This window comes from Equus caballus, chromosome 8 (assembly GCF_041296265.1).
Source record: "Equus caballus isolate H_3958 breed thoroughbred chromosome 8, TB-T2T, whole genome shotgun sequence".
NCBI lineage: Eukaryota > Metazoa > Chordata > Mammalia > Perissodactyla > Equidae > Equus > Equus caballus.
In genome coordinates, this window is record NC_091691.1 from 39730988 (window position 1) to 39750532 (window position 19545).

At 42.5% G+C, this 19545-nt stretch overlaps 1 long non-coding RNA gene across 4 annotated transcripts in view; it reads right to left on the bottom strand.

Annotated features, from left to right (window-relative positions):
• Nucleotides 1–1447: 1447 nt before the first annotated feature.
• Nucleotides 1448–19545, bottom strand: part of LOC111772388 (uncharacterized) — a 139583-nt gene continuing 121485 nt past the window's right edge. For all 4 annotated transcript variants that reach the window (XR_011420915.1, XR_011420914.1, XR_011420913.1 and 1 more), the window contains one exon: nucleotides 1448–18005. This is a non-coding gene — a long non-coding RNA (uncharacterized lncRNA). The remainder of the gene's footprint in view (nucleotides 18006–19545) is intronic.

The window sequence follows — 19545 nt, forward strand, 5'->3', positions numbered from 1 at the left end:
TGTGTGAATTTAATATTTATACAACGCTGTTCACTCATCTTCTATTCATATTCCAACTTTTCCAACTTATCCGACAATGTGCTGTATAACACTGTCTCCTTCCAGAACAGGATCCAGTCTAGGGTCAGATATTAAATTCAGTCCACATGTCTCTTTAGTCTCCCTTAATCTGGAACATTTTCCATAGCATTTCTCTGTCTTTCATAAAATTGACATTTTTTAAGAACATAGTCTTTCCCTTCTTCCATTTGTTTAAACAGAAGTTCCTGATTTTGGATTTGACTAGATTCAGGTTACACATTTTTTTGCCAGAATACACATGGGTGATGTTTGCATCCTTCTCAGGATATCCATCCCCACGGGCTCGTTCTGCCTGTTTCCATCCATATTTGTTCTCTCTCCTCTAACAAGGTCGACACATTTACTTATGTCCTAAACCCTACAGGGTATCTACTATACTCTCAGAACTGGTTCACCCACACCACTGTAATTAACAAACCTACAAAAGAGTTCAGAATTTGTTTGCAGTTTCCCCTCCCACCTCTGCCCTCCATGCATGGGTGTATACCTAAAACCTGTTCACAGAGGCTGGCCCAGCGGCATAGTGGTTAAGCTCAGCATACTCTGCTTTGGTGGCCCAGGGTTCACAGGTTTGTATCCTGGGATCTACACACTGCTCATCAAGCCATGCTGTGGCAGTGTCTGACATACAAAGTGGAGGAAGATTGGCACAGATGTTAGCTCAGGGCCAATCTTCCTCACCAAAAAAATAAATAAATAAAAATCCGAAAAAACTGTGTTCATAAACTACTTGGATTCATTTGTTCTCTCCAGTGTAGTTATTGTAGTCATCTGAAATACAGTTGAGTTTGTTTTGATTCTTAATTATTTATTTTTATTTTTTAATATGTAGAATATTAACATGCTTTCGAAAGCTAAAGCTGTACTAAAGGCCCTCAGAGAGGTGTGTCTGCCTCTCATCCCCTCCTCCTCCTCCCCACTTTTGGTAGGGGATAAACTTCACTGTTTTCTGCTTTATCCTTCCCAGCTGTCTTCCTGTAAAAATAAGTCATTATGTGCATGTTTTTTCTTGGTTTTCCCTTCTTTCTTACACAAAAGGCAACCTACTGTACACGCTGTTTCGCACTTGGCTTTCTTCAGTTCCTAATGTCTCCTGGAAACCACTGCCTGTCAGGTCACGGTGACTGTCCACACTCTGTGACCGCTGCCCTGTGCTCCACTGCGTGCAGGTACCACAGCTTCTCCAACCTCCATGGATAAGTGGGTGCATGCTTTCCTTACATGAACATGGAACTGTTTAAAGATCTTGCTGAATTGGCTTGTAAAATCTTGTTAAAAACATTCTTACATTCACAGATCAGTTTAGAGGCTTCCAAGGAAAAGCTTTAAAGACGACAAAACCCAAAAATGAAACAGCAAGAACCAATGATTTCTCAGGAATATTTTATTTCTATAAAAACAAATGCCATGTTTGTGTTTCACTCTCCCAGCCTCCTTCTCACATCCACTTCATCTTCCAGCACACCACCAAACCAATGCCTCCTCCTCACTGCTCCGGGACGCCCCAGACCACCGCAAAGGCACCACACACACAGACAGATGTGCACACAAAACTGACAAGAAAGAGGGGAAAGACAGACCAAGGCGGGAGTATATTAATAAAGCTGGGAGGAAACTTAAGAAGCTATCGAAATTGAGAGGAGGGGCCAGCCCTGTGGTGCAGCAGTTAAGTGTGCACGTTCTGCTTCGGCGGCCTGGGGTTCACCGGTTCAGATCCCGGGTGCGGACATGGCACCGCTTGGCAAGCCATGCTGTGGTAGGCGTCCCACATATAAAGTAGAGGAAGATGGGCATGGATGTTAGCTCAGGGCCAGTCTTCCTCAGCAAAAAGAGGAAGACTGGCGCTGGAGGTTAGCTCAGGGCTAATCTTCCTCAAAAAAAAAAGAAAGAAATTGAGAGGACATTTTTCATGTTTTAACAAAACTGAAAGATGCAAAATTGAGTATGGGGAGGAAACAGTATTATGTGGAGCAGCCTATATACCTTCTCCTCATACATGAAGGATAAATTCAAGACAGTGGCAATAATTCATAGCAGGAGTTAGGATGATCAATGTTACTCTTGTCAGTATTTCAAAATGATTCCTCACTTGAACATTTGGGAACTTCGCATAATGTTGCAAGGAACACTATATGGCTCAAACAGCCACAGCATTCTTTAGAGAGTTTCAAATAAAAAACAAAACACTCATTTTAACAACATGACAGGCAATACTTAGTGAGAAATATCACTGCCTTTCATCAACCTCTTTTCTGTTTAATAGTTTATTCATAGAAGATTTAGGGTTTTTTCCTTTCTAAAAATTTTATATTTTATAAACACAATTAATAAGTATGCTTATAAAATTATATTTTATGATGAAAAATGAGAACTAGAATCACACAAAGCAAACAATGAGCCCATTAAATTCAGTCATAAAAAATCATAAGGTTTGCAGACCTGAAAAAATACTTTTACAGATAAACGCAAGCCCAGAGAGGTTAAGAGACTCTCTCAAGGTCACACAACTAGTTTAGCAGTGAGACAGGAACCAGCCTAACAAGACAGGGCTATCTGCAAGGCCCCTGGCCTAACATCATAAGGCCCCTAACCAATCGCCAAGCTGGGAAATCAGCTAGAGACCACCAACACTCACACGCTGCAGCCTCGCCACTTTCCTGGGTTTACGCATGCGCCCTCGCACCCAAGGGTCCATGGAAGGTGACCCTAGCCCCATTAGCACAGTAAAATCACACCCGGGCGGAGAGCCAGCGTGCTGATGACCCACGCATCGCATGTAGTGGCTGCCGCACGACAGCGCAGACCAAAGCACAGCCCGCCCTCGGCCTGCCGGACGTCCCAGGCTTCGCCCCACAGAAGTCGCGCGGGCCGCTCCGGAGAGCTGGCCGCCTGCCCCTCCTTGCCGCACCGGCTACCTGGTGCCTCGCCTGTGACGAGCCAATAAGCTTGTCCTTCCCACTGCCGGTTGTCTCTCTTGATTTCCTCCTCGGGGACAACAAGACCCAAGGGGCCCGTAACAGTAGCATAGCTAAGAACCCCAGTCTCCCAAAAGCCTGCCAACTGCTTGCTCCACATCCGGGGCCAGAGACGGCCTCGAAGAAGCAAGACAGAACCTGGCTCTGAGACTCGTCCAAAGAAGCCTGTGTGCTCTTGGGGACCGCAGGGAGTTCTGTTTCGCCATTTTCTTTTCCCAGAACAGTTACAAAAGAATGTTTTCCAGTATGAAATCGATGAATTGTATCACTAATGATGAAGAGGAATTATTCAAAGTTCCATACCTCATAGCAAAAGCAGGTACAAAGTATATACTATTATTGAAAAGTAAAAAGAGTCAGAACATTAGGGAAAACATCAAAAACGAAAACAAAACACCAAGCCTAGAGAAAAGCAGACAGGCTACTCACAAAATTCCTTCATGAAACATAACAGGTAAGATTATCATGTGTGTGCCAGCAGATCTTGCTCTGCAGATGGACAAAGTCACACATGTGCAGTGTGAACAGCTCTTGGACACGTAGGAGATCCAAGTGAGAAATTCCGGACATTTTCCTCTGCTTATCACCGAGAACTCCATCAGAAGAGCAGAGAGATTATCCATGTAAGGATAATGTTGTGAGCCACTGTGCAGACAGCAGGTTAGCGGCCCTGAGCACCAGCAGAGCATGAGCTAAATGTGTGATACAGAAGAGTGTTGTTATTGTAGGGGAGGAAGACATTTCCTCTACCTGCTCCAAATCCTTCTGGCCAGATATTGAATTAAATTCACATGAGACAGAATACCAGGAGAAAATTAAACGAAGCTTTGTAACATGTATACATGGGAGAGGCTCAGGCAAACTGAGCAACTCGCCAAATGGCAGAAGCCACCACCTTAAATACCACCCTCAGCTAAAGACAAAGGAGGATGTTGGGGGTGGGAGGAGTCAGTTATGGGAGGTTTCCACAAAAGCACAGTAAACAAGAGTAAGGTTATTATGCAGATTTAAGTCCTTGCCTTCCACATTGATGAGAGTTTCTAGAGGTAAGGTCATCCCCCTTCTTGTACAGAGAGGGAGACGCCTTTACAGATGGAGATTTCCTTTACAATGTAAATGTCTCTTAACAAAGGGTAAGTAAATTCTACTTTTCAGAGTTTCTTTCCCATCTGCAGTTTTTAAAAGTAACCAGCCCAAAATAATCCTCATGCCAAAGAGACATATCTTGGGATGGTCAATACTGGTCCCCCACATTATACGAAATGGAAGATTCTATCTGAATGCCCATAGACATTCTATTTTATTCACAGTCAAGAGTTGGCAATCAACAATATTTTCCTGATCTTAATTCAATATTGAAAGAAATAGAGGAAATTCAATGTTGAAAGAAACTGGGCATGACATGGAATCATGGCCACCACAGCACAGACTTTCAGCATACTAGGCAAAGACTGGGCAAGGGTCACAGCACTCTGATTTCCAGACTTTCACATGATGGCTGTCACTGGGCAAGATGTTCAGAGGAATTTTATATGCAGTTGATAAAATCTCTTATAAAACCAATGACCATTGTCAGGAGTTCAGCAGCCTGCTTAAATGGTTTATCTCAGCAACATCTTCAAAATCTTAAATTGTCTCACTGTGTATCTTCAAGACTGAAATGTCACAATTTTAAATGTGAACAGTGAGATATCAGGAAGTCTTATATGGGCAAACTGTGATATAAACAGCTCGACCCCAGGGAACTTCACTCTTTGTCAACACGATGATTTGCTTTATTCAGTGGAAAAAAAATCAATCATGTTACTGGTAGTATAAAAGACCAATTCAAATACTGCAGAAGGGAACATAAAGAAACAGTTTCCTGAGACAAATACAACCAAAGAGAAAGTTATAAACACATTTGCAGCTTTCTCTAAATCAGAATAAACCTACCAGGTTTTGAGCGTGGCATTCTTGTCAATTTAGCATTTGATGAAACAAAGGAATCTGGGTTTTTCTTCGGTTTGAATATCCAGGGTGATCAAGATAGCCGAAGAACCAAACCCTTGATAGCACAGCTAACATCCTATGATGGCTAAATACAATTTTCTCATTAAACAGACATGCAGAATGAGGAGTGGGGAGGAATGGTTGGAGCCTGAGCCGTCCTTTATCTAGCCCTGTACAGATGCCTTTTACCAACAAGCACGTCTGCAGCACTGAACTCTGGGCCAGATACTGTTCTAAGCACTTTATAAATACAGACTCATTCAATCATCATAAAAACTCTATGAAATAGGTGTTATTATGCACATTTCACAGGTGAGGAAACTAGGGCACAAAAGGTTCTGTGACATGCCTGAGACCACAGTGTGTGTCTGCCTCCAGTGCACCGGCAGTTAGTCACTATGCTAGATCATCGTGAAAGGTGATAAGCAACACTAGCCTGCTCATTGACTAAACACTTCACAATTCTTAAAATTAGAACATACGAGTTTTTAAAATATCTAAAATTGGTGGTCTGAGTATGTGCTATACGGTCATTAAAGTACCCCCAGATGCCAAAAGTTTGGGAACAGTGCCATGGAGAGTGCCGTACTGTTACCGAAACCGAAGTTGGTTCCCCCCCGTGAGTTAAATCAGACTCTCCGCCAGAAGCAGTTGTCTCACAAAATAAAGTATATTTGCAACAAATAGGAGACCCTGAGGGATCACTTCCAGAGTCATGGTGATACCGGCTCAGCACAAGCTGCCCTAAGGGAAGACATGAAAAAAAAAGAAACCATATTGTAACTTTGAATGACCTCTGACTAGCCCAGACTTACTCTGTAGGTTTTGTGGCCCCTCGAAGCTACTTTAAGATGATAACTTCGTGCTTTTGAGTTCCTTAGGAACGTGATGACCCCCAGGCAGAGAGCCTATGCTGAATGCCATCATCGATGACAACGGAAAGATCAGGGTACAGGGCGTTGCTCCATTCCCTGATGCATATCCATATCAGGAACTGGGACCAGCTGCCTGCCCCACCTGGAGACCAGCCTCCTCTATAACTGGCCCGTAGTCTTTGTTCTGTGAGATGGTTCTTTCAGACCTGAGTCAGCCGTCCTCCCTCTTGCTAGAAAGCTGTAGTAAAGTCCTTTCTTTCCTACCACCTTGCCTCCTGACTATTGGCATGTCTTGCGGCAAGCGGAGGACCCCTCTTGGGTGGCAACAAAGGCGCCTCGGAACAAAGGGAAGCAGGGACCTTTATTCGGATGGGGAATGAATATTCAAAAGGGAGAGGAGGGTATTTGATGGCAATCGCGTGGGCTCACTTGGAAAACATGCTTCCACTACACTGCAGGTTATAAAGGATAAGGCCTCAGCTCCTCCTGGAGAGATCTGAGCACTAAAAATACGGCAAAGGTCATAGGCGTGGCTCTTGTGATGAGGCCTGGTCTGGTTCAGGGAGGCTGGTGATGGCATTTCCTTAACATAACAAAAGGAAAAAGAACAATTTGGAAAAAGTTAAAATATCCAAACCCACCCTTGAGTTCCTTGGGGTAACTAACCTGTGACAATGCCCCATCTATGGGATTTTGATACAGAATAAAGGTGGCATTTTAAATCAGGAGAGTAAAAAGAAGTGGCATTAGGACACAAGACTATCCGTTTGTGGAAAAAAACTGACAAATAAAAATGGCAAGCAATAGGATATATTGCAGAATATGAGGAAGCCATTTGGTATAAACCTAATTCAGCCTGACCTTGTCTTTCCAAAAGGGCCTGACCGTGGCTGTTGAGCATGCATTGTATATCTGCTTTAGATGTTCCCGATGGCAAGAACAAAGGCCCTTGAGATAAAGGTGCAACTTCCCTCCCCCTCCCAATGTTGGCATTCCCTTAAGGATTAAGCATCTTTCCTTAGGCTAGGAACTGATTGCAGTGCTCACCTGTGACCACCCAGCTCAAGACAACAGACTTGCCTCCTGCTAGGCCCGCTGAGACAGCAGACCCACTACCTGCTGTGTCCATCAAGCGCTGTGCTGACAGGGCCATCTTGTGACTATTGTGGGAGGGACATTTCAATCATATGTGAAACATCCTGTTTGGGGGTATATAACCACTCTGTGCACCCCACTTCTTCGGTGCCCTTTCTTCCTTTGGGAAGAAAGGCCTTGGGCCATGGTCCTCAGATTTCAGCTCAGAATAAACTCACCCAAATTTTCATTTATAGATTGGTTATGGATTATTTTCGTCGACAGTTCTTGGCATAGTCGAGGCAGGAGTTCAGAGAAACCCACCAGAGATCACCTGGAATCTACACTGAGCCAGCATTTGGTACCAATAAGGGCCCATTGAGCCCTCCCGGATCACTGCATTCTTCAGGTGACCCTGGTGAGTTCTCCTGAAACCTGGACCTCCTTATTTTAAGTTGACGGTCCAAGACTTTATATGAGCTGGGTAAAGTCTTAAGACTAGAGGTTTTTAAGGGGTACCGGTACATACCCTAGGTAAGAGGAACCTAGGAGGAATTTGCTAGGCCAGAGGAGTCTAGAGGGAAGTTCCTAGGTCAGAGGAGCCTAGAGGAACTTGGGAGTGAATGGGGAAGGGTGACGTTTTTAATTTGGCTTTAAATTGGAAAGAAGTGTGTTTATAAAGTCTGAAAGAACTGCTTGATAGAGAAATGAGAGACTGAACGTGTTCAGCTCCAGAGAAAAGGGACATTTGCTCCTCCTGGCCTTTACCAAAAGGCGTCCTTAGGTGACTAAGGACCTCAGCAGGAGTGTCAGAGGATCAATCCTCACCACGTGCAGCGGTCCCATAGGGAACTCCACTCTCACTCACAGTAATTAATTACAGGCTCGTCCAGGGACATGCACATAAGGGCTGGTCACCCCACTCTCCAAGCTCCCACAGTGGTATTAGGCAGCCGGAGGGAAAAACTGAGGCACGTAAGAGAGTGTTTACGACCTTTCTATAGGGAGTAACACTCACAAGCAGCACACTTTCTGACCCATTACACTGCCCTTAGAAGTTGTTTGGACCTTATAACAAAACAAAATTAAAAGAGAAGCGGGAAATCGAGCTTTTAAAACAGCCGGATCAGTTCCCGAATGGGCAGCCTCTCCTTCAGACTCCAGTTGGCTTCATGCTGTGACTGCAATTGCTTAACAAAGGGGGATCCCAAGCCAGATTGCTAAGGCCAAAAGAAAGAATAAGAAAGAGGAAAAAACTGGGAAATCAAGTTTTTCCACCAGGGTCTGCTATGAGAAAAATCTTTGTTCTATATGTGTCTGTCTGTGTGTGTCTATATATGTTACAAAAGTTTTTATATTTTACCTCCGGATGGTACAATTTCTAAAGAGCTCCATTCCATTCACTTAAAGTAAGCGCTTACAAAAAGTTTTTCTAAAAGTTTTAACCCAAATGTCTTTCGAGCTCCATTCCATTCACTTAAAGTAAGCGCTTACAAAAAGTTTTTCTAAAAGTTTTAACCCAAATGTCTTTCAAGTTAACATGATATAGGTTAATCTTTGGTTAATGAAAGTTTAAGTTGTTGGTTTGATTGAAAAGGCATGTCCTCAAAAGTTGTTGGCATTTGAATATGATGCAGATACGCAGCCTGGGTTTACTAGTCAAATAAGTTCACATCATCTGTTAGAAATTTGTCAGCAAATAATAGCTTTAAATGATAGCTCTTTGTCTAATGCCTCATGAAGTTTTCACAGGTAATCTGAACATAATTGTTGGAAACAAATTATTTAAATAGACAAAAGTGAGTAAAATAACTTTTATGGTCTGTATACTTGGGAAAAAACAGCTTCCAAATTCTTTTTGGTAACAATCTTGAGTTTTGCCAAATTAAGTTAAATGATAAAAATCTGAGTATCTGGGTCATTTTTGGATTGGATAGAACACTGAAACATTGCTAAGCGTATCTGAGTTATCTACTTTTGGCTTCTTATTGCAAAGAGGCTAAAAGCATTTGGGTCTATTAGAAAGTATGCCTTGTGTTTTATTGTGTAGTGGCATGTTTCTAGAAATTATGAAGTGTTTAGAATGCTGATATAAAAGACAATTCGTAATTGCTTACTAGGGTCTGTTAAGGGTTAAAAGTTCTAATTAACATATATAATTAAAGCTACTGGAAATGTAATAAGTAAAACAGCTCTGTATTCAAGGAAAATTAAAATGTATGTTTTCAGTAAAGAGGGTATAAAGAATGGAAGTATTTTTGATGGATTAAGAAAGACAAATTTGTCCTAAAGTACTAGGAGGGAAAAAAAGACATGGGACAAATTCTGAAGGCAAAAAGAAAGTTGTAGAAGGTTTGTGAAGGAGAAATTCTGAAAGGAGTTTTATGCCTGGTCAAGTTGGCTAAGATTAAAGTAAATCCAATTAAGTGAATGAGTTTTAATGTTAAAAATAAACTGGTACAAAAATTTAGAATTTGGCTTTCTCTCTTAAAAGGATAATTTTCTTAAACTCTTAGTCTGTTCTTGATAAAGAGATTATAAAAGGTTTTTTCCTTCTGAGTAAGTTTACAGAAGATCTATGTTTTGTTAAGATAATTTCCTAGGTGCAAAAAGACAGAGTTCTCTCTATTAAGGATTTTTTTTGCTGTTGTCACTTTGATTAAATACTATGAAGCATGATTTCAGTGACCCTTGTTTTACAATGACAAGGTCAGCAATCTCTTGATCTTGTTTAAGTAAGTTTTCAAAAATCTTTTGATATTTTTGACAAGTTTCTCCCTCAAACAAATAGTCAAGTCCTAAATAAAGGTTTTCCTTTGACCTGGATGAAGGAAGAGAATTTCTCTGAGGATTTTCAGAGGGCCCCTGGGACTTCTCAAACAAATTTTTTCTCTCTTCCCATAAAGGAGGCATACTAATTAGGCTTGTTTGGAATGCTAAATTGCATGAGAAGCATTGTCAAGTAAATGATAATAAACCTTAGGTTATATTGTGTAGTTAAATATTATTCACTATTTTAACCTTGCTACTGATGAGGATTATTTTAGGCTGGTTACTGTTGAAAATTGCAGATGAGAAGGAGGCTCTGAGACTGGAAATTGTTTGCCCTTTGATAAGAGACATTTGCATTTGTGAAGGAAGTCTCCATCTGTGGGTGTTTCCCTCTCTGCACCAGGAGGAAGGGAGGATGACCTTATCTCTAGAAACTCTTAATGGGAATGGCAAGGACTTAAAGCTTCTTTATTGTGCTTGTCTGGTGACCTCATGTAGCTGACTCCCCCCACCACCACCATCCTCCTTTGTCTTTAGTTAAAGATAGTATTTAGGGTGGTGGCTTCTGGCATTTATTTAATCCAATTGGATTCTTATCTAAAAGTTATAGGACCACTCAATAGCCAGACCCCACCTGCACTGATACCATTCTAACTTCTTTACATATTCTTTCCTTTGTCTTGTAAAGAGATAACTCACATGCCTATGCCTTAGATTTAGCCCTACTGTCAACCCATGCCTGCAGCTTTTCACTGCCCATGGGTCCTGTCCCCATGCTATTCTCTAGATAGGAGAGCACTACTGCCAGACCTTGAGAGTCCAAAAAGCTTTCTTTTGACTCCTCGGTTCACCGACCCTGCATCAGCTACGGTGCTTCCAACATCACAAGGGGAGAAGATCACTACTGCATTCTATTGTTTAATTTGGTTCACAAACGGGTCTTAAATAATATACATAGGTTGCAGCAAGACGGAAAATAATACTTTTGGCAACCTTCTCCCAGTGGCTCATATAGCCTCTACTTGTTGTGCTATATGGCCAAAGTATAATCCAGAGAAGCCACTTCATGAGTCACAAAGTCACTTTCCCTTCCTAAGGGACCCTTTGAGGTATGACAATTGGACTTTGTCCAAATGCCACCATCTCAAGGATAAATGTCTTGTAATGATCTGTATGTTCTCACATTGTTTTGAGGCCTTTCCTTGCAGAAGGGCAACGGCTTTAACAGCAGGTAAATTACTATTAGAGAGAAGAATTCCTGTTTGAGGAATTCCTCCCGAGTTACACAGTGACTGGGGAACTCAAATCTGTTTGTAATATTTGGCAAATATTGCAGGATTTCCACTGCGCTTACCATCCTCGATCCTCAGGATTGGTAGAAAGAACTAATGGCACAACCAGAACTTAATTGGTAAGCTGTCAGAAGCATTTACTCTCTCACGGCCAAAAGCTCTTGTGCTAGTGCTCCTTAATCTTAGATCTATACTTTTTGTAAACATAGGCTGTCTCCTTTTGAAATAATAATAAAACAGCCTATGCAATTAGATGAAGAAATATATGAACAAACTTTGCTTAAGGGGTATATTAAATTGTTGTCATGGTCTTATTGAGGTGCTTAAAAAAATGAAAGATTGGTAGGTTTCACAGAGCTCCCAGAACTTAAGGATCATGGACTATAACCTGGAGAATTTATTTGTTGAAAGAGACATCAAATAGGACTCTATACAGCCCAGTTGGAAAGGACCACACCAGGAGGAGAGGAAGACGACATCTGTTGTAGACAGCTGTCTCAAGACTCCGGACCAGGCCTATATTCCCAACGTTATATCTCCTCATTTAAACATTTGTTATGCCTAAACTGTATACCTATTTTATAATTTGTTTGGAATACTATCATACTTAAAGAAAGGGATTAATTTGGAACAGACTAGTCTTGAAGGCCAGGAATTTATCGAGCGACTCCTAACGAAACTCAATGGTTATGTGGAACAAATCTTTGGCCTTGGCTACTGCCTGGATGGCTAAGACACTGCACCCTGAGTTTCCTTTAAAAGCAGGGAAGGAGTCAGGCTGAGTTAAAACCTGTTGTCAATCTCCCTCTCTTAAGGCCAGATGGGCTTGTTCAGTGTTCCACTGGTATGGCCACCGGGTGGCTATGTGTGCTTCTTTCTTGGGACTAAAAGATGTCATTATTATGTATGGAAGCCCTGACTATTACTCAAGCCCTTAATGATAGTCAGGTGGGAATAGCCTTATTAAATACTGAAATGTCTTTAATGCAAAGGGCTGTCCTTCAAAATAGAATGGCCTTAGATATTCTTACAGCATCCCAGGGTGGCACGTGTGCAATCATTCAGACCGAATGCTGTGTTTTTATATCTGATGAGTCTTCCAATGTGTCATCTCTGCTAAAGCACATGAAGAAGCAAGTGGAGGCCTTAAGTGATCCTACACCCAGTTTGATTTGCTTGATTGGTTCCCTTTCAGTATCTGTTCCCTTTTTCTATCTGGATTGCAATTCCTATTTCTACTACTTATTGGAATCCTTGTACTGGTCATAATATTCAAACTAATTGTTGTTTTCTTTACTCAGTGTTGTAAGAGTAGAATACAAACTAAAGTAATGATTGCTCGACGGCTTAAAATGGTCAATCTATCTTATAATCCTGGACAAATTTCCTTTTCTGATAAAGACTTTACCTAAGAACTCATTTTAAACTAATGTCTTGAAAAATACTGAATTATTATTACTGTACTTGTTCTATAATCATATACAACGTAAATGCAAAGTGTCATAGAGAAGCACATATACAATGTTTGTGAAACATTCTAAAATTAATTGGAAATTACATGACATATGAAATGATTCCTCTGTTAATACATATATGTCCACGCTTGTCCACTATTTCCCCCCAACGTGGATGACTAGGCAAATAATGAGATAAAAGCCTAGCACCGAGGGACATGATGGACCCAGGGCAGGCAGCAACCACCCTGGTGCCGAGGGACAATATTTTGATCATCAATGCTTTCTATCGAAAGATTAGAGATCAAAAGGGGAAAATGACAAATAAAAATGGCAAGCAATAGGATATATTGCAGAATATGAGGAAGCCATTTGATATAAACCTAATTCGGCCTGACCTTGTCTTTCCAAAAGGGCCTGACCGTGGCCGTTGAGCATGCATTGTATATCTGCTTTAGATATTCCCGATGGCAAGAACAAAGGCCCTTGAGATAAAGGTGCAACTTCCCTCCCCCTCCCAACGTTGGCATTCCCTTAAGGATTAAGCATCTTTCCTTAGGCTAGGAACTGATTGCAGTGCTCACCTGTGACCACCCAGCTCAAGACAACAGACTTGCCTCCTGCTACGCCCACCAAGATAGCAGTACCCACTACCTGCTGTGTCCATCAAGCACTGTGCTGACAGGGCCATCTTGTGACTATTGTGGGAGGGGCATTTCAATCATATGTGAAACGTCCTGTATGGGGGTATATAACCACTCTGTATACCTCACTTCTTTGGTGCCCTTTCTTCCTTCGGGAAGAAAGGCCCTGGGCCATGTTCCTCAGATTTCAGCTCAGAATAAACTCACCCAAATTTTCATTTATAGATTGGTTATGGATTATTTTCGTCAACAAAACTGAATTATATTCCTACTCCAACAGCATATAAAAAAATAATTTTGGATAGAGAAAACAGACTCAGTACAATGGTACACAATGTAGCTGCTAACAAAGCACACAGAGCTGCCCCTGCGGAGGCCACCTGACGGCCACCAGGCGCTGCCGCAGGTGAGGGAAGTGCAGCCAAGGCAAACATGGCCATGCACACGGACAGCAGCCACACGCCCACCTGCCTACACACGCACACGTCTGCAAGTGTACACACCCAATGACTCCGAGAGGTGAGCTGGCAGAGAGAAAGGCTTTTATTTTTATATTCTTCTATTGTTAGAATTTTTAAGATTTTCTTTTTTTCCTTTTTCTCCCCAAAGCCCCCCGGTACATAGTTGTATATTCTTCATTGTGGGTCCTTCTAGTTGAGGCACAGGGGACGCCGCCTCAGCGTGCCCTGATGAGTAGTGCCATGCCCGCACCCAGGACCCGAACCAACGAAACACTGGGCCGCCTGCAGCAGAGCGTGGGAACCCAACCACTCAGCCACGGGGCCAGTCCCTTGTTAGAATTTTTAAATGGCATTGTAATGTTTTAAAACATCAACACACACACACACACACACACACACACACACACACACACACATGATCAAGTGATGATGATGCTGGGCCAGTAGGCTGGACACAGGTCGTGAGAAGCCTTGTATGTCTTGTCAAGGACCTTTTAGTTTATTCTTAGTCAATGAAGCACTAGCAAAAGCTTTTAAACAGTGGGGAGAAAAAAAATTACTGCATTTTTATAAGAGTCTTCTTAGTGGCAGTGAAGAGAATTAATTAGAAAAGTAGCCAGACTAGAAATAGGGGAGACAGCTAAGGAGGCTTTCAATGTCTATCCATACTTGAGATTTGCCATGAGCGTGTACAGAGTCTAACTCAGCTTATTTAAGCCTTATGCAGGTGAGCAGAATTTGCCACCTCAAGACGTGTCTCTTTGGCATGAGCATTATTATGATTTTTTTAAGGAAGATCAGACCTGACCTAACATCTGCTGCCAATCCTCCTCTTTTTGCTGAGGAAGACTGGCCCAGAGCTAACATCCATGCCCATCTTCCTCTACTTTATATGTGGGACACCTGCCATAGCATGGCATGACAAGTCGTGTGTAGGTCCACGCCAGGGATCCAAACCAGTGAGCCACAGGTGGCCCAAGGGGAGCATGCGAACTTAACCACTATGCTGCTAGGCCAGCCCCTGGCATGAGAATTATTTTTGGCTGGCTATTTTTTTAAAACCTGCAGACATGAGAAAGACTCTGAAAACCAAATAGAAGTTACCCTTTGTAAGAGACCTTTATATTTCTAAAGGAAATCTCCATCTGTAAAGATAGCTCCCTCTCTGTACCAGGAAGAGGGATGACGTTATCTCTAGACACTCTTGTCAATACTGAAGATAAGCACTTAAATCTGCATACTAACCTTACTCTTGTTTACTGTGCTTTTCTGGTAATCTCCTGTAACTGACTTCCTCCACTCCCAACGTCTTCCTTTGTCTTTGGCTGAAGATGGTATTTAAGGTGACAGCCTCTGCCATTTTGTTGAGTTACTCATATTTCCTAGGTCTCTCCCATGTATACATGATATAAAGCTCTGCCTGATTTCCTCCTGTTATTCTGTCTCATGTCAATTTAGTTCCCAGGCCAGCCAGAAGGACCTAGAGGGTAGAGGAATTGTCTTCCTCCTCTACACTTACTGTGGTGGAATTATTACAATCCCCACTTCAGATATGAGGAAACAGGCTCAGAGAGGTTCACAAATTGCTCCATTTGCACAGCTAGTCAGTAGGAAATCTGGAATTGGAACTCCACTCCTGGTCTGGGTGTATCTGCAAATTTACATTACATTCCAGAATGTGCACCAGCGTAGAAAGGTGATAACAAGGACCTCCACGAATGCAGAGCAAGAGCTGGGGATGGAGGGCAGGCCAGATGGCACAGCTACTCAGGAGGTGAGACAGACAGTGCCTGGTGATGGGCTGGATGCAGACAGGGAGGAAGGCAGGAACTGTAAACTGACCCCAGGTTTCAGGCTTAGGAGAAATTCCCAAATTTCCCAAAATGTGATAATTTTTACTTTTATAATGTTATCAGTATCTAATTACACCTTCAAGGACTTTATGGTCAGCTCACGAACAACCACATTTTGCGCCTACTTTTCAATTCCAAACTTCTTGTGCATTGTGACAGCTTCAGTGTTCTCCCACGTATCCTGCAATGAATTTTCATCACAAAAGACTATTCACTGCAAGATGCTGGCAGACCATGAGAGGCAATGAAACTCCTTCCTTATTTTTCCTTAAGATGCTTTATGATTTTCAGCTGAGCTAAGAATGGAAATTATCAAGAATATTAGAAGCTCTTCTGGTTCTCTCTTGTTTTAACCACAGAGAAAATGGAGAACTTGGAAAAAAAAATAGGTATATATACACACACACTCACACATGGCGACACTACTCATACATACACAAATTTTTATTTCCCTATGTTGTTTAAACTACACCTTAATGTAGCTGTTTTTATTGGCAGAGCACGGGTGGGGTTCATGATGTCGTCAGAGATTCTAGAAAGCTCAGGGATTACGTAAAATTTTGTGTGCAAATGGATATAAGCACTTGTCTAAAGAGTTAGCAATAGCTTTCACTAGGTGTTCAAAGGGGCCTAAGAACTAAGAAAAGATTAAAAGCCACATGATTGTCCTTTAAGGGAATCTGTCGTTAATCAATCCACTGACTCAATGACGTCTCTAGCAGACTTCAGTAAGCAGAGCCCAGCAGCTCACGGCAGCTGCTCATCACGGATGAGCAGGACAGGCAGCAAGGCAGCCTTCAGATTCTGCTTTTTCAAAGCGATGCCTATTTTTGCCATCTATTTGTTAGGCTAATGGAGAAAAATCCTCACCTACATAATTAAACATAACTCACTGCGAAGCTTCGGTTAGGATGGCAGTGAAGGATGGCTGATTGTGTATTTTTAAACACTCATTTTAGAGACTACTTCCTTCTTACTTTGAACATTTTTCATAGATTAATTCTGAATCCCAAACTGCTGCCAAGATTATATCAAGAGGTTTTCTACAAATAGAGAACACAGAATCCGTGGCACAACAAAAGCCTACTTTAACAAGTAAGTGCATGTGATTCCTACTGAGTTTTTGTGACTCTATCCTACTATAATGGCAGACCAAACACGTCCCCAGAACACCTGCTGACCTACCGTTAGGAAGAAGTTTCAAGTCCAGTCACCTAACCCAACCGCTGCTGAATTAGAGTCTCAGAAACAAGAAGAAAGCCCCGCCCAGAGCGGGTGAAACGCTGCTGTACTCAGGCAGCTTCAGACCAACGAAGACCTTCACGAACAAAGAAAAAGAAGCCCACAATATAAAATAAAGGAGTGCATGCAGAGAACTTTTTAAAACAACTTGCAAGGTGTCTGATAATCCAGTTCACATGGCTGTGCAGGTCCCACCAATCCTCTGAGTCTAGCATCTAAACCATAAACCCACATATTTTTCCCTGAATGACTAAACCCTCCCACGGGAAACAGACAAGGCTACCTCTAATATAAATTTCCTTCAGCTAAAGGAGAGGAGCTTTGGAAAGTCTGCCCTTGATTCTGAATGCCACTGCTTTCTTCTTTTCCTTTCTCTTCCTTCCAACAGCTCTGAACACCCTATTCAGTTTCCAGCTGGAACTGGGATAAGCAGCCTTCAGAGGGGCTTCAGGCCCCTCCCAAGAAGAGGAAGCCGCCCTGATCCGGCTGTCCGGCTCCACTCCTTCAGATCTGCTAAACTGTCTCTTAGCCCCTGGACTCTGAATCACACCATTTCAGAGAAGCGGATTCTGAGAAGAGGAAAAGTGGCTGAGCCACAAGAGCAGGGTGTATCTTCAGTTTTGCCCCAGAACTTAGAGCTTTAGGGAATATGAGAAATGACCATGAATGGGAATTTGCTCGGTTCTTCAGAGTCCCGGCAATTAATCACCTTAAACGACTCCACGTGGTGAGGCCACATTTTAGTTTTAAAACACACTTCCTTTCTCTGCCCTCAATGACTTGCAATTTAAAATTCAACCAAATATGTGAATATAATACACACAGCACTTTTTCAAAACATGCTTTTTTCTGGGAGAACTTTAGACACGGATGAAGTTATCTTAAAACAAAGGGCAACAAGATACAAACGGAAGACAAAAACAAATGGGTAAACAAATAAGCGAACACTTAAGGCAAATAAAAAGAGCGTGGGGACTGAGGCTGTGATTTGATTCCAAACATCTCAGAATTCATAATATCACGAGGTATTTCATCGCAGCTTATACAACGCCTGAGGAAGCCCCGTGCAGGCACAAGGCGGCTCACGATTAGTAACTTAAGTACTGTGTGAGAAGGATCGATATTAAAACTATGATAGTGTTCTCAGGGATTACCAAGTAATTTGAAAACATTTTCAAAGCACGAAAACTTGACATCCAACTGCACTGCTGACTCGGAAAGGTCCTGGGTGTGTCCAGAGTTTGCAACAAACACGCATTTTCAGAGAAGTATCTTTCTGCACCTGCGGAGCTAAACACAAACCCAGACTTCATCAAAAACAAAACAAAACACACACACAGGTTTTTCGAATTCTATTTAATGTACTGGCATATTTAGAAAAATAAGATTTTACAAAATATAATGCAGGTCTGGGCGAAGAAGCTCAACTGAGAGAGCGCCACTGAGCTACTCCTTTTGCTTGAACGCAAGTCAGGGAGGCTGAGGGCAGGAAGGTGTTCAGACAAGGCTGTCTTACGTCTACGACAACTAGGAAGTTAACCCAGGAGGTGTTTTCATCCTCAACCACACTCAGCCTCTTCCAAAAGAAATACTCCCCCGTCATGCTACAGATGGCTGCAATTTCCTTATCAGGGCACAAAATATTTCTTTCCAAAATCATAACAGATCACAACAGATTTTAAGGGGGCAGAGGGATAGAGTCCGATACAAGAACGTGGAGTAAGGCGGGTCTAAGATAACGACGTCGCTGAAGGAGCAGGGGAAAGGAGAAACATCAAAGTCTACGCCACAGTTCTGCCCTGTTTTAGGAGACAAAACAGATCAACTGAGGAAATATTTCTGTTTTCCTCACGAAGAAAGCCACTAAGTCATCAGCTGTGAAGGCAGGAGGAATGACATGGTAAGGAGAAAGTGAAAGGTCTGGAGCACCAACATCTGCCAACACTGAGATTTCGGATGAAGCTCCAGTGATGGGTGGTTTTCAGACCGGGCGCTCAGCCCGAAGAGCAGAAGATTAGGCAACGGCCAGCAGAACGCCCTCAGTTAGCGGGCCCGCCAGGACCATTCCTGTGGTCAAATCGAGGAAAGTCCTGACAAGGACAAAGTGTAGGGACACAGCCCTGGCTAGTGCTCTGAATGAATGGGGAGGTCTGAGCACACAGTGCTACCAACAAGGGCAGAGAGAAGGTTCTGGGGAAAGAAAAGGACGGTGATCCGAGAGCGAGTAATTTTAAGGATTGCTTATGTTCAATAAGGTGCACTCTATTTCAGACAGTGAAGTATGCCAACACTTTATCTACATTATATGTAATTCTCAACAGTCCCTGAGAGTGAGCAACATTATCTCCTCTTTTTGAGCTAAACAAAGAATCAGAAGTGCATACACCACAGAGTCGTTCTTCTACACAGCGAGGGGAAAGAAGCTCGAAGCACTGAACCGGCCGCCTGTGTAAAACCACCATGCACCTCTCCCAGAGAAGCAGAGAGCAGGGAGGAGCTCACAAAGGAAACAAGAAGCGGGCAGTCTTCAAGGAGGTCACAGTTCTACCAAGACACAAACACACCGGCACACCATCGCACGGAACGGCACAGGGCAGTCAGACGTGCTAAGGACACAAGTGATAAACAGAACTACATTTTACAAAGATCATTCTGGTAATGGTGTGCAGGGAAGGTCAGAGGTGGCGCCAGCCTGAATAGAGAGAGATCGTTTAAGAAACCTTTGCTACAATTCGTGTGGAAAAAAAGCCAGGGCTTATTCCTAAATTAAGGCAGTGGTGGTAGGACATGGAGTAGGAACTGACAAATTAAGAGGCAAAACTTGAACAGA